Consider the following 16,187-nt stretch of genomic DNA (forward strand, 5'->3'; position numbering starts at 1 on the left):
TCCCATCTGCCCTGCCTCTACAATAGGACCATGAGGAAGAGACGTAGCAGTCGGCTATTCAGCCACTTGAGACTGCTTGCCGTTCGACAGGATCATGGTTGATCCGAATGTCGTCACAAACCCTACCTTCCCTTTTCCCCATAGCCCTTGCTTTCCTTACTGATCTCGAATCTATCTATATCAGCCTTAAATATTCACAAGGACTCTGGCCCCACTCCAGCTCCCTCCAGTGTCTCATCTTTATAGCCCTCATTTTATATTCTATTCTTCTGCCAATGGAAGGAGAGCATTTAAGGCGACTTCTTCACCACCTTATCATACTGTACTGCTGGCTTTCAGGACCCGTGCAACGATCGACAAAAAATCTCACTTTGTCTTCCTCTATCAGTATATTCCACTTTATTGTTTATTCCCTTTTGCTGTTTGATCTCCACAAATGCATTACCTCTCACTTAGCAGAGTTGAACTTCATCTGACACTTTCTTCCACACTCCACCAACGTATCCATATAAGTTTGGTCGCACCATCTATCCTCTATACTGTCCATGACATGGCTAATTTTTTTTGTCAACTGCAAACTTCCAAATTGCTCTTCCACGTTCACGTTCGAGTCATCAAAGTGTAAAACAAACAGCAGTGGTCCCAACACTGAGACCTGTGGAACACCACTTGCAGTAGCTTTCCATTCGCAAGCGCAGCCTTTGACCATTACCTTTTGTTTCTTGTTCTTGAGTTAACTTTGCATTCAAGTTGAAAGATTACCCTGAATTGCACAGGCTTTTAAATTTTAAGAAAGGATGGGCAATAAATACTTGCCCAAACAACGACACCTGCATCCTGTGAGTGATTGTTGAAAAAATAACCTTCCTCTTGTTTAAAACTTTTATTCCTATCCCATTGTTATCCTTTTGTATAACTATCCTAAACCTGAAAGTGATATGAACACTAACTTCGAAATGAACTCCTCCTGATTTCACCTATGAAATTATTCCTGTATTGTTGGTCTTCGCACAGACAGGCTAAAACAAAACTTCGCTGGAATGCATTTTAAGAGTCTTTTTACCTCTCTGCATTGCAGAGTAAACCTATCCCAGTCATTTTTTTTGCCTAGTTCAAATCCGTTGCCATTGCTGTCCTTATTAGTATTACTGTCATTATTACTGAACTATTCTCAAATTTTTAAACAATTCAATTCTTTATCTCTCTGTGACTGTTCGGGGCATATATTACACGACAGTACTGTGTTTGCCTTTTTTTATAATTTGACTTCTACCTTTATGGTAACTGCGGATGAATCGTCAAAATTGCATTCCTCCGCACCAGAAGGTAGGTCAGTCACCATGACTGATCAGCGGGTGAGGCAGAACCGAATGACAAGGAAAGGTAAACGCCAAATTTTATTCAAAATTTCGGCAAAGGTTTTTTGCTCGGGTTTGAGTGAAGTTGTTAACTTGCTTACCAAACTGGTGCGTTATTGTTCAGAAGTTCCGTCACCTTGCTCAGTGACATTATCAGTGGAGCCTCCAAAAGTTTGATTACTCAACTCCGCATTGAACTTACACTGTTTGGTCTGTTATGGTGAATGGTCTCATTTCCGGTTTTGATCTGTATACATTTGAAGATGGGCTCCGAATTTGTGTGCTTGTTGATTGCATTAGGAGTGGAGAACCATGCCTACAAGACCCCTAAGACCGCTAGGAATCATGGTGCATCACAAACCCATGAACACTCGACAAGAAACACTTGCAAGGATTAAAGGACCCATTCCCATGGAGAACCAACGTGACTTACCAAAAACCCCATGCTCTGACTGCCACAAATATTACATCGGACAGACAGAGAGGAAACGAGTAATCAGAATATATGAATAGCAATTAGCAGCATTGTGTAAAACGAACAGCATGATGAACTCTCCTCAGGATCAGTACAATCAGACAATGAAGGCCATCAGTTTAACTGGGACAAGGGAACCATCGTAGCCGAAGCCAAATATACACATGCACGGGAATTCCTGGAAGCCTGGTGCTCCACCCGTAATGCAATCAACAAATATGTAGAATTGGACCCCATGTACAAACCCATTCAGATCAAAAACGGAAATGACACTACTCACCATAACATAACAAAAAGCATAAATTTCAAGCGGAGTAGAACGACATCACTTCATGGGAGGCTCCACTGATGATGTCACCGAGCATGTTAACGAAATATCTGAATGAGAACAAGCCAGCTCGGCGATAAAGTCAACAAACTCACCTACAAGCAAAGCTACATATTTTTACCAAAGCTTTGAACACCTATGGGCGTAACACGTTAAAAATTGCCAAGCAATGGGAAACCTTCGCCAAACGACTGAGATGTACCCGCAAACAACTTCACTTTCTCCACAAATGTCTCAGGAACCAGGTACTGACCAGCAGCGAGAAGTACAAATATACACTCAACAATCCGCAGGCATATAAAATAACTGAACAGAACGGACAGAGAATGCTACGAGCAATGATTAATGATGCCCATAAACGAGTTAACAGTTATAAAAGGGAATTCTCGCGCCAAAAATCATAGTAACTAAACACCACAGACCAGCAGTGCACTGCAATCCTCGAACAGGCCATCACCATCAATCAGCACAAAACCAAAACGAAGAAGTGACACAAGCTACAGGAGAAACTCACCAAACTGATCCTGCACAAAGACAAGGACAACAACAAACCGGGCACGTGGATAAGAAACCGACCGGCAAGCAACTCACAGAAAATGAGAAAGCTGTGCTATTAAGCGGACTGAACTATAACCACAAAGGTGCGAACAGAAGAGTCTTCATGGCAGCACGGGAGACTACATTAAAACACAACAGACTCACGGACGAAACAAACGAAGCCATCCAACAAACTGTAATCCTCACACTACACAGACGGAACAAAGGGGACAACCTGAACACATCATAGAACATAGAACATAGAACATTACAGCGCAGTACAGGCCCTTCGGCCCTCGATATCGCGCCGACCTGTGAAACCAGTCTGAAGCCCATCTAACCTAAACTATTCCATTATCATCCATATGTTTATCCAATGACCATTTAAATGCCCTTAAAGTTGGCATAACTACTACTTTTGCAGGCAGGGCATTCCACGCCCTTACTACTCTCTGAGTAAAGAACCTACCTCTGACGTCTGTCCTATATCTATCACCCCTCAATTTAAAGCTATGTCCCTTAGTGCGAGCCATCACCATCCGAGGAAAAAGGCTCCCACTGTCCACCCTATCTAATCCTCTGATCATCTTGTATGTCTCTATTAAGTCACCTCTTAACCTTCTTCTCTCTAACGAAAACAGCCTCAAGTCCCTCAGCCTTTCCACATAAGACCTTCCCTCCATACCAGGCAACATCCTGGTAAATCTTCTCTACACCCTTTCCAATGCTTCCACATCCTTCCTATAATGCTGTGACCAGAACTGTACGCAATACACCAAGTGCGGCCGCACCAGAGTTTTGTACAGCTGCAACATGACCTCATGGCTCCGAAACTCAATCCCTCTACCAATAAAACTTAACATACCGTACGTCTTCTTAACAACGCTATCAACCTGGGTGGCAACTTTCAGTGATCTATGCACATGGACACCGAGATCTTTCTGCTCATCCACACTACCAAGAATCTTACCATTAGCCCAGCACTCTGTATTCCTCTTACTTCTTCCAAAGTGAATCACCTCACACTTTTCCACATTAAACTCCATTTGCCACCTCTCAGCCCAGCTCTGCAGCTTACCTATGTCCCTCTGTAACTTGCAACATCCTTCCAAACTATCCACAACTCCACTGACTTTCGTGTCATCCGCAAATTTACTAACCCATCCTTCTACGCCCTCATCCAGGTCATTCATAAAAATGACAAACAGCAGTGGCCCCAAAACAGATCCTTGAGGTACACCACTAGTAACTGAACTCCAGGATGAACATTTCCCATCAACCACCACCCTCTGTCTTCTTACAGCTAGCCAATTTCTGATCCAAACCACTAAATAACCCTCAATCCCATGCCTCCGTATTTTCTGCAATAGCCTACCATGGGGAACCTTATCAAACGCTTTACTGAAATCCATATACACCACATCAACCGCGTTACCTTCTCAAAGAACTCAATAAGGTTTGTGAGGCACGACCTACCCTTCACAAAACCGTGTTGACTATCCCTAATCAAATTATTCCTTTCTAGATGATAATAAATCCTATCTCTTATAATCCTTCCCAACACTTTACCCACAACTGAAGTAAGGCTCACTGGTCTATAATTATCAGGGTTGTCTCTACTCCCCTTCTTGAACAAGGGGACAACATTTGCTAGTCTCCAGTCTTCTGGCACTATTCCTGAAGACAATGACGACATAAAGATCAACGCCAAAGGCTCTGCAATCTCCTCTCTAGCTTCCCAGAGAATCCTGGGATAAATCCCATCCGGCCCAGGGGACTTATCTATTTTCACGCCTTCGAGAATTGCTAACACCTCCTCCTTATGAACCTCAATCCCGTCTAGTCTAATAGCCTGTATCTCAGTATTCTCCTCGACAACATTGTCTTTTTCCTGTGTGAATATTGACGAAAAATATTCATTTAGCGCCTCTCCTATCTCTTCGAACTCCACACACAACTTCCCACTACTGTCCTTGACTGTCCCTAATCTTACTGGAGTCATTCTTTTATTCCTGACATACCTATAGAAAGCTTTAGGGTTTTCCTTGATCCTACCTGCTAAAGACTTCTCATGTCCCCTCCTGGCTCTTCTTAGTTCTCGATTTAGGTCCTTCCTGGCTAACTTGTAACTCTCAAGCGCCCTAACTGAGTCTTCACGCCTCATCTCTACATGAGCCTCCTTCTTCCTCTTGACAAGAGATTCAACTTCTTTAGTAAAACATGGTTCCCTCGCTCGACCACTTCCTCCCTGCCTGACAGATACATACTTCTCAAGGACACGCAGTAGCTGTTCCTTGAACAAGCTCCACATTTCAATTGTGCCCAGCCCCTGCAGTTTCCTTCTCCATCCTATGCATCCTAAATCTTGCCTCATCGCCTCATAATTGCCTTTCCCCCAGCTATAACTCTTGCCCTGCGGTATATACCGATCCCTTTCCATCACTGAAGTAAACGTAAGCGAATTTTGGTCACTATCACCAAAGTGCTCACCTACCTCCAAATCTAACACCTGGCCTGGTTCATTACCCAGTACCAAATCCAATGTGGCCTCGCCTGTTGTTGGCCTATCTACATACTGTGTCAGGAAACCCTCCTGCACACATTGGACAAAAACTGACCCATCTGAAGTACTCGAATTATAGCGTTTCCAGTCAATATTTGGAAAATTAAAGTCCTCCATAACAACTACCCTGTTTCTTTCACTCCTATCCAGAATCATCTTTGCAATCTTTTCGTCTACATCTCTGGAACTTTTCGGAGGCCTATAGAAAACTCCCAACAGGGTGACGTCTCCTTTCCTGGTTCTAACCTCAGCCCATACTACCTCAGTCGACGAGTCCTCATCAAACGTCCTTTCTGTCACCGTAATACTGTCCTTGACTAACAATGCCACACCTCCCCCTCTTTTACCACCTTCCCTGATCTTCCTGAAACATATAAACCCGGAACCTGCAACAACCGTTCCTGTCCCTGCTCTATCCATGTCTCCGAAATGGCCACAACATAGAAGTCCCAGGTGCCAACACATGCTGCAGTTCACCCACCTTATTCCGGATGCTCCTGGCATTGAAGTAGACACACTTCAAACCACTTTCCTGCCTGCCGGTACACTCCTGCGACTTTGAAACCTTATTTATGACATCACTACTCTCAACCTCCTGTACACTGGAGCTACAATTCAGGTTCCCATCCCCCTGCTAAATTAGTTGAGAGAGAAATGCACGAGATAAACTCAAGAACGACAAGAACATATAATCCTACCAGCAGATAAAGTATGCATGGCCATCATTGTGAACAAACCAGACTCCCTAAAGGAAGTGCCGGCATTGGTTGTGTACATAGCCACTTACTAACAGTTGGCGATAGACCCAAAACCACAGCGAGGTTATGCGATCACCCAGACTCGGAAGAGACAAAGGGATGAAGGGTAGATAACGAAGACTGACTACATAAGAATGAAACCAGCAGGCACGACCACCCCCCAACTCTATGGACTTCCAAAAGTACATAAACCAGATATCCCTGTCAGAACCACAGTTTCCCTACCAGGCACACCTTCACACAAACTGGCCAAGGAGCTACAACAGAGATCGAAACACCTCGTCGACGAATCACCCATTCCATTCACTGAGCCCAAGATTTCCTTGATATCCTCAAGAATATAAAAATCAACGTCGACGACAATATGGTATCATTTGACGTCACAGCTTTATTTGCATCAGTCGACATCCCACTAGCCAAAGAAACAGTGGCCACATTACTAGAGGAAGCAGCAATGCAGACCATCAGCTCAATCAGCAATCACCGCATACTTAAACTACTAGACCTCTGACTCACAACACACACTTTATCTTAAATTGTCAAGTATACAGACAGGTCAACGGTACACCAATGGGGTCACCCATCTCAAGGCTCATTGCAGAAGCAGTCATGCAAAGAATGGAATACACCACCCTCCCCTGCATTCAATCTAAACTGTGGATCCGGTAAGGAGACAGCACAATTGTGATTATTAAATGCAACAAATTAGAAGAGGCCCAGCACCTTATCAACACCGTATTTGCAGGGATTATATTCACTCGGGAATTAGAAAACAGCAATCAACTTCCGTTTCTGGATTTTAAACTTGAGCGTATTACCCACGGGGAGTTGCAAACCTCAACATACAGGAAAGCAATCCTGATCAAATTCTCCACAGCAACCACCCCAGTTCCCACGAACAAAGCTGCAATGGGACACTATTTGAACACGCCAGTACACACTGCATCATCGTGGAGCGATGTAGGCAAGAGGAAGAGCACCTCTACGAAATCCTCACCAAAAACGGATATCCCCGCAACTTCATTTGCAATTGCCTTCTAAACAGAAAACTATAGGAGGGCACAGTATCCCCTAACACACTGGCCACACTGCCATATGTCAAGAGCATACCAGAACTGACAACAAGGTTCCTACGGCCATTTGGAATCATGGTGGCCCATAAGCCCACAGCCACTCTATGACAAACACTTACAAGTATTGAAGACCCCATTTCCACAACATGTAGAACGAACGTGGTTTACAAAACACCATGCAAAAACTGTTAGAAACATTACATTGGACAGACAGGAAGGAAAGTAGCTAATAGAATACATGAACATTAACGAGCAGCAAAACGGCATGATGAGCTCTCCCTAATATAGGTACACAAAGACATTGAAGGCTATCAGTTTAATTGGGACAAGGTGACCATAGTCGCCCAAGCCAAAAATGGACACGCAGGGGAATATCTAGAGACGTGTTTCTCTACCCGTAATGCAATCGATGAACACATAGAATTGGACCTCATATAGCATCCCATAAGTTCCAAAACATAAATATCACGACTCGCCATAACAGAACAAACAATACAAATTCCAAGCAGACTAGAATAACACCGTTTCATCATTGGCTCCACTGATAATGTTACTGAGAATGGTGACGAAACGTCTGAGTGAGAACAAACCAGCTCAGCGAGCAAGAGAACCATCTTTCTCACAACAGATATTGAGATTTTTGCCAAATCTTTGACCACCTATGGGCGTAACACAGTAAAATTTGCCCAACAATAGGAAACCTTCACCAACCGAAGAGCTCTACCTGCGAATATCTTGGCTTTCTGCGCGAATGCCTCAGGAACCAGGTACTGACCTGTAGCGTGAAGTATAGACTTCCACTCAACAACCAATAGGTATTTAAAATAGCTGAACAGAACGGACACAGAATGCTACGAGCAAAGATTAATGATGCCCATAAATGCCTCTAGAGGCATGAATAGGAAGTTTTGCGCCAAAAGTCACAGTTTCTAAACACCATGGACCAGCAATCCTGGAACATCAATCAGCACAAAATCAACACCAGTAGAAGCTCACTAAACTGATCCAGCACAAAGACAAGGACAACAGTAAACCATGTACAAGGATGAAACCTAACCAGAGGACGACTCACAGAAACTGGGATAGCTGTCCTAATACGCTGATTGAAGTATAACTGCAAAGATACCAACAGAATAGTATTCATGGCCACCCTGGAGACAGTATTAAAATACAACAGACTCACGGACAAAACACAACAAGCCATGTAACAAACGATAAACCCTTCACTACAGAGAAGGAACACAGGGGACAACCTGAACCCATCAGCCAGAAAAGACGAGATAAACTCAAGAAAGTCAAGAATATCATAATCCTTCCAGCAGACAAGTAAATACATCAGAGAGGACAGCGAACCGTATTCATTTGTTTCAAATCACGTTCAGCCAGCATTGTTGTTCAGAGCACAGTCTGAGGGAGCGTTTTCCCTCAGATGTGAATAATGTGAGTAATCAAAGGTCCTTTTTTCCAGTTTTGTGACTAGCATTGACACACTTGTGTTCATGCGGCCTAGTGCTGAATGGATCTTCAATTTGTTTGGCCCACTCTCTGCTCACTAATGTCCTATCAGGTTGGAGTTATCAATTGGCAACATAGAATCAAACCCAAATTTAGACAGGGGACAGAGACCATTGTAATGTCATGAGCAACTCTTTTTTGTCTTGATATTGCTTGTCATGCAAGAAGTGTAGAAGCCAATGTGCTCAGAACAAGCTCCTGCAAGCGACAGTTACAGCTGTTTTGCTCCCACTGAGGGTACTTGGGCTGGTTCCAGCATTTTTTTCTTTGTCCCCGAATTGGCCCCTTGAGAATGTTGCGGTGAGCTGCCATCTAGAACCACTGCAGTACATGTGGTGTAGGGAAACACACACAGTGCCGTAAGGGTGTTCCAGGATTTTGACTCAGTGACACTTAAAGAACGATCGAAATATTTCCAAGTCAGTATGGTAAGTGGCTCAGAGGGGAAGTTGTAGGAGCTTCTGTTCCCATCTATCCACTGCCCTTGTCCTTCTAGATGGACGTGATCTTCGGTATGAAATTTGCTATCTAAGAGCCTTGTTGAGTTGATGCAGTGTAACTTATAGATGGTACACACTGATGGTACTAAATGATGGTGGTGGAGGGAATGGATGCTTGTGGATATTGTGCAAATTAAGCGGGGGCTGCTATGTCATCGTTGATATCGATCTTATTGAGTGTTGTTGGCGCTGGCCACACCCAGGACAAGTGGTTAGTATTCGATCATACTCCTGACTTGCTCGGTGCCGATGGTAGACACGTTTTGTGGAGTCAGGAGGTGAGCCACTGCAGTGTTCCCAGCCTCTGACATGCTCTTGTGGCCATTTTATTTATTTGTGCTGGTTCAGTTCAGTTTGTGGTCATTTGTGTCATTGCCCTGATGAGTAGAGTGCACTGCTGATCTAAATAAACTATTCCACGGATCATCATCAATGTATAAATTGCAAATTTCGTCATGAGGGCTGTTAACGTGACTACAGTCTCTCATATAAAAAAAACAAATTCATGCCACGTTTCATTAATAAACACATTGGAAAGATTTTTTTTGTCAACAAGTATTACCTTTTAGCGAATGCCAAAATAGATTATCAATTACTATTATGGAAATTACACATGCCCCCGTTAAATCCCAACACACACACACACACACACACACACAACACTTGCACAAATTGAATGTGCAAGACTCACTTCTCGGTTGAAACTTGTTGGACGGCAAACAAAAATAAAGGAGCAAATTCTGTGGAATGAGTCGAAGTGGAATGGTGGATTTAAGTGCCTTTCACACAGACCTTTGGCTTTCAGACTCGCTGTCGCATTGCTGGTGATCCTGTAAGATTGTGACCAGGTCTTGCGTCAGATAGACATTCTTCCTCGCTGAGCCTTTGAGACCTCCAGTGGCAGACGATGGAATCGGATGAAAGAAAATTACAACAAAATCTTTCTCCGGTTGCACATGTAACAAGTTTATAGGACAAAAGCAGTAACTGCATGAATTCTACTTTCGAGAAATATCAAATCCAGTTTCTCTGAGGGTGGTGTGACCTTGTGTAGCCAAAATCTACACTATACAGTATCTTCTAGATGCAGAAAAAGTAAATTCTTTAGAACATAACTCGAGAGCACATAATAAGTGCATATTGTGAAAACGACGATTCTCTGGATCCCTGTCTCCAATTGCAATATCTGTAAATGACAATGGCATTTCCCAGGATATTGTCAAATGCTGATATTTATTTGAAATGTGGTTAATGGTCATGTGGCTGAGTATAATAATCCCCTATCTGCTCTGTTTCAGCGATCACTTGGTGCTGCTGCAGGCCCGATATATCCTGGAAAAGTTGGAGCTGCAGTGTACGAGATACGACGGCATCACTATGAAGGAGGTGTGCCGTATGGTATTGCAAATCTGTGGCGCAGGATTGACTGCCATGTTTGACAAGTTCCTGGAGAACCAGAATCTGGAGTGTGTCCGGATCATTGTGGGAATGGATGGCACCCTTTATAAACTGCTATCACAGTAAATTCACTCTGCGCCGCTCAGCACCTCTGTCGTCCATAAGGTAGCACCCCGCCTTGTGTTAGTGGCATGGGCTGATGCAGGAGCTCACGTCCCTTGTAATCCAGGGTCGCAGCTTGTAGAGACGTGGGTACGAATTCCATGTCCTCAACTGTGGCGCGTGTTTTAGTTCAGGTTCTCGACAAGGAATACAGGAAATCTGAAACAAAGCCAGAAATTGCTGGAGAAACTCAGCATCTGCGGAGAGAGAGAGCAGAGTCAACCTTTTGGCTGAGTGTCGCTTGTAGTTTATAATACTTTGCCACCATGACTGAGGCTGCGCCCCAGTAATAAAGAATGTGTATCCTATATTTACTGCCCTGTCATAATGTTATAGAATGATACAACACGTTCACAGATCCTTTCGGCAAATTCGTCCATGTCGACCAGGTTATCCAAACTAAACTAGTCTCCATTTGACTGCCTTTGGCCCGTATCCCGCTAAATTTTTCATTTACTTACCCATCCTGATGCTTTTTGAATATTGTAGTTGTAGCAGCCTCCAACTCCTCTTGCAGATAATTCCAAACATGCACCACCCTCCGCATGAAAAGGATACCTTTCAGGTCCCTTATAAATCGTTCTCCTCTCACCTTAAACCCATGCTCTCTAGTTTTTAACTCCCCTACACCAGGCAATAGACCTTGGCTATTCACCTTATCTATGCCTCTCATGATTTTATAAACCTCTGTAAGGTCACACCTCAGCTCCGATGCTACGGGGAATAAAGTGCCAGCCTATTCAGCCTCTCCTTATAACTCACACCCTGCAGTCTCGGCAAAATCCTTGTAAATCTTTCCACTATTTCCACCTTATTGACATCCTTCCCATAGCAGGGTGACCACATTGCATGTAGTACTCTAAATGTGGCCTCACTAATCTCTTGTACAGCCACAACATGACATCCCAATTAATTTTCCACAATGCTCCGATCAATGAAAACAAGCCTACGAAATGCCTTCTTCACAGCTTTGTTTGCCTGTCACACCAACTTCAAGTAAAGATGTACTGCATCCTTAGGCCTCTATGTTGGACAGCAGTCCGCAGGGCCTTGTCATTAACTGCGTTGGCCGTCCTCTGGTTTGTCTTCCCACAACACAACACATCACATTTATCTGCATTGAACTTAGTCTGCCAGTCCTTAGCTCATTATGCAGCCAGCCCCCTCTGCACCTGATAACACATGCCAATGATTCCAAGGTGGTAAAATCCAGGAGGTCTATTTGATCAATATTTTCCAAATCGCTCGAGAGGGTAAACTGTGAGATACCCGTCCCACAGAAAATGTGAATTCCATACTATTCAAAACGTTCAAAACATGCACTGAGGCAAAACTGAGAGGAGAGGGCTGTAAGTCTTTACAAAGGGATATTTGTGATCAAGACTATAAAACCAATGCATAGTTGCATGTCTGAATTGAGGAACTGATGGGAGCCTTGCAATCTGAGTGGCGTTTGTAAACTTTACATTTTAATTGCTGTGTTTGACTCTGTTACTGAAGATGTTTCAGTGTCTCTTTAATCACGTGGAAGATAGGGTTTGAGTTTTGAGTGTGCGCTTTGGAGAACAGACAGTGATGGAGCAGACACCAAATGAGTATTTCTCGCAGGTTACATATTAAGCTTTTTGGAGTCCCATCTGCATCTGACACTATTCCTTTGCACACAGTTGGCAGAAGAGCTGTGGCAGATGCCCCTCTACCCCGGGCAAAAGAAGAGCGGTGCCAATTGAAACAAGGTTAGAGTATACACATGATGGATGGTAGGCTTCTGAAAAAAAAAAAAAACAAACAAGGATGAGAGGGACCTTGGTGTGCATGTACTCCGTTCTCTTAAGGTAGCAGGACAGGGGGAAAAAAGTGATTCAGAACTTCATGGGTTACTTGCCTTTATGAACGGAGGCGCAGGGTTTAAGGCAGGGGTGTGTGGCTGGGAACTGCATACAATGCTGGTTAGGCCACAGAGCGAGAGCACTGTGTGCAGTTCTGGAATTCCCATATTATGACGGATGTGATAGCACTGGGAGAGCGTGGAGGGGGAGATTTACCAAGATGTTGCCTTCTGGGATCTGGAGAGTTTGAGTTATTGACGAGAGATTTGGACAGACTGGGTGTTGTTTAGCTAAGGGCAGAGGAAATTGAAAGAGGGGACATGATTAAGATTGGTAAAATGATGAGGGCTATCGATAGAGAAGACAGGAAGGATCTTTTCCCTTTGGTGGAGTGATCAATGAACGGGTTGGGTGTGCAGGCGGGTGTGTCATAGGTTTAAGGGAAGCGGCAGGAGCTTTAGAGGGAGACAAAGAAGAAAGAACAAAGAACAAAGAAAATTACAGCACAGGAACAGGTCCTTCGGCCCTCCAAGCCTGCACTGATCCAGATCCTCTATCTAAACCTGTCGCCTATTTTCCAAGGATTTCTATCCCTCTGCTCCCTGCCCAGTCATGTATCTGTCTAGATGCATCTTAAATGACGCTATCGTGCCCGCCTTAACACCTCCACTGGCAACAAGTTCCAGGCACCCACCACCCTCTGCGTAAAGAACTTTCCATGCATATCTCCCTTAAACTTTTCCCCTCTCACCTCGAAATCGTGACCCCTAGTAATTGAGTCCCCCACTCTGGGAAAAAGCTTCTTGCTATGCGCCCTGTCTATATCTCTCATGATTTTGTAGACCTCAATCAGGTCCCCCCTCAACCTCCATCTTTCTAATGTAAATAATCCTAATCTATTCAACCTCTCTTCATAGCTCGCGCCCTCCATACCAGGCAACATCCTGGTGAACCTCCTCTGCACCATCTCCAAAGCATTCACATCCTTTTGGCAATGTGGCGACCAGAACTGTACGCAGTATTCCAAATGTGTTCAAACCATACTCCTATACAACGGTAACATGACCTGCCAACTCTTGTACTCAATACCCCGTCCGATGAATGAAAGCATACCATATGCCTTCTTGACCACTCTATCCACCTGCATTGCCACTTTCAGGATACAATGGACCTGAACACCCAGATCTCTCTGTGCATCAATTTTCCCCAGGGCTTTTCCATTTACCGTATAGTTCGCTCTCGAATTGGATCTTCCAAAATGCATCACGTCGCATTTGCCTGGATTGAACTCCATCTGCCATTTCTCTGCCCAAGTCTCCAATCTATCTATATTCTGCTGCATTCTCCGACAGTCCCCTTCACTACCTGCTACTCCACCGATCTTAGTGTCATCTGCAAACTTGCTAATCAGACCATCTATACCTTCCTCCAGATCATTTATGTATATCACAAACAACAGTGGTGCCATCACGGATCCCTGTGGAACACCACTGGTCACAGTTCTCCATTTTGAGAAACTCCCTTCCACTACAACTCTCTGTCTCCTGTTGCCCAGCCAGTTCTCTATCCATCGAGCTAGTACACCCTGGACCCCATGCGACTTCACTTTCTCCATCAGCCTACCTTGGGGAACCGTAAGACATAAGAAAAAGTGTTTTCACCCATAGACTGGTGGGGAATCTGGAGCTCACTGCATGTAACTGTGGGAAAGGGAGAAACACTCATCAGATTGAGAAGGATTCAGATCAGCACTGATGATGCTAAAGCTATGGGTCAAGTGCTTCAAAATGGGTTTTAGTCGAGTGAGTTGTTTTTTTTCTGACCGGCGCGGGCTTGATGGATTGAAGGGTCTTTTCCTGTGATGTTGAACTCTGTGGTACTGTTTGCCTCTTTGGTTATGTCCACCATTTGGTCAGATTACACGTCAGTGGAATTAAAGAACCATCCCTCGATCTCTCAGAGTGGAGAATCTGAAGTCATGTATCGGCCAGACCAGATAACGACAATTGATTTCCTTTCCTAAAGGAACAGATTGAACCTGATTGAGTTTGACACGAATCGATGATAAGTGCAACAGTGCATCGTGACTGAAATTCAGTTCATATTCTAGATTTCTGAGTCATTTTCATACTACTTTCCAAGTGCCAGGTTAACATTTGATCCCGTGTTGTTGGAGCATTGGTTGCCCAATATATCACCTCCGAATCCCCAGTCCTCATCGAATTTCTCCAAGTTGACTGAATTTTAAATATTGGTTTTGAAAACTGGACTCCGATTGTGGTGGGCTATCCCCTGATCTGAAACTGTCTCCCTATATTGGAGATAACAAGGTGTAGAGCTGGATGAACACAGCAGGCCAAGCAGCATCAAAGGAGCAGGAAAGCTGACGTTTTGGGTCGAGACCCTTCTCCAGCATCAGCAGTTCCTACTATCTCTGTAACAGTTAAAAACATATGTACTGTTTCCCGCTTACCAATCAAAATATAAACCCAATAGTTATGTTACCTTTGACTATCTCATATATGTTCAATCATACACAACTAAAATTCTGTGATAGTAAGTTTATAAGACTAAATAATTTAACAGCACAATGTGGTGCAAATGATATCTGCTGTTTTGTTGATAGATTAAGTAGAAATAATGTTTCACAGATGAATTACAGACAATATCTGTAACAAGTTCACAGAAAGTATCAGCAGATATTATATGAGCTGGACTAATGATATCAATAATAAAACAAAGTTTTAAAGAAATTCAGCAATTCTTGTAGCATCTATGGAGAGAGAAACAGAGTAAACATTTTGTGTACAATATTCTTTGGAACTGTTCTGAAGAAGAGTCACATTGGATTTGAAACATTAACTCTGGTTCCCTCTCCACAGATGCTTCCAGACCTGCCTAGCCTTTTCAGCTCTTTTTGTGTTCATTTTAGATCTCCTGCATTCACAGTACATTGCCACTGTCTTGTTATGTTAACATCTACTTGAAAAAAAGATCTCTGGGTAGGGAATCCTCTTCTTGACACCTTTGGAGAAGTTATGATGCTGAATGAAGTCAGTATTTTCTACTTGTCCAAATGTTTGCTGTCATTTGTGCCTTTGTTTTCATTTTTAGATTATGTACACTGCTGTAAATGCTAGTATTTGTTGCTCTTCTCCAGATGTCCTGAAAAGCTGTTGATATGCCTTCAAGATTTTAACCCCAACTGAATAATGGAATTTGAATTCATATGTTTTAGATCATTAATCCAAGCCTTTGGATTGCTCGGCCAACAACCTGTCCACAATCGGAAAAAGAATGAATTAACCGTTTATATTCCAATTCTAAAAGTTATATATACACTTCACTCATGCTCAATCTGTTTATCTTCTATCACTCTCCTGCCTTGTCTAATATGGCCTGTTACTATATCAACACACCCAGAAATCAAATCTATCAAACCAATCATTCAAAACATCTTCAAACTTGCCGAATATTGTCTATTTACTACTTTAACAGACTCAGGGCTATACTCAACACAGCTCATCAATCAAACCAGCACATCTTTAATTTTAGCTACACCCAAGTGATGTATGTTGTAAACTAAATTTGAATTCTGACTGAGATAGTAGGAACTGCCGATGCTGGAGAATCTGAAATAACACTGTGTCGAGCTGGATGAACACAGCAGGCCAAGCAGCATCAGAGGAGC

The sequence above is a fragment of the Rhincodon typus genome, chromosome 40, assembly GCF_021869965.1.
Source record: "Rhincodon typus isolate 14 chromosome 40, sRhiTyp1.1, whole genome shotgun sequence".
Lineage (NCBI taxonomy): Eukaryota > Metazoa > Chordata > Chondrichthyes > Orectolobiformes > Rhincodontidae > Rhincodon > Rhincodon typus.